The sequence below is a fragment of the Bombina bombina genome, chromosome 11 (assembly GCF_027579735.1).
Source record: "Bombina bombina isolate aBomBom1 chromosome 11, aBomBom1.pri, whole genome shotgun sequence".
Classification (NCBI taxonomy): domain Eukaryota; kingdom Metazoa; phylum Chordata; class Amphibia; order Anura; family Bombinatoridae; genus Bombina; species Bombina bombina.
In genome coordinates, this window is record NC_069509.1 from 195834335 (window position 1) to 195835009 (window position 675).

Here is a 675-nt window from a genome sequence, read left to right on the forward strand (position 1 = left end):
CAACTCTAAATACCAGCCTTGTCTTAAGGGTGCGCTGGAAAAAAGCCTCGCTAGGCGAGTGGTAGCTAAATTTAAAAATACATTATACACCTCTATATATTATACAATGCACATGTGCTGCTCTGTATATTACCAGCTGCTAATAATGTCTTATGTGCTGCTCTGTATATTATTAGCCACTGATGTTGTCTTATGTGCTGCTCTGTATATTACTAGCCACTGATGTTGTCTTATGTGCTGCTCTGTATATTACTAGCCGCTGATGTTGTCTTATGTGCTGCTCTGTATGTTACTAGCAGCTGATGTTGTCTTATGTGCTGCTCTGTATGTTACTAGCAGCTGATGTTGTATTATGTGCTGCTCTGTATATTATTAGCCGCTGATGTTGTCTTATGTACTGCTCTGTATATTACTAGCCGCTGATGTTGTCTTATGTGCTGCTCTGTATATTATTAGCCGCTGATGTTGTCTTATGTGCTGCTCTGTATATTACTAGCCGCTGATGTTGTCTTATGTGCTGCTCTGTATGTTACTAGCAGCTGATGTTGTCTTATGTGCTGCTCTGTATGTTACTAGCAGCTGATGTTGTCTTATGTGCTGCTCTGTATGTTACTAGCAGCTGATGTTGTCTTATGTGCTGCTCTGTATATTATTAGCCGCTGATGTTGTCTTATG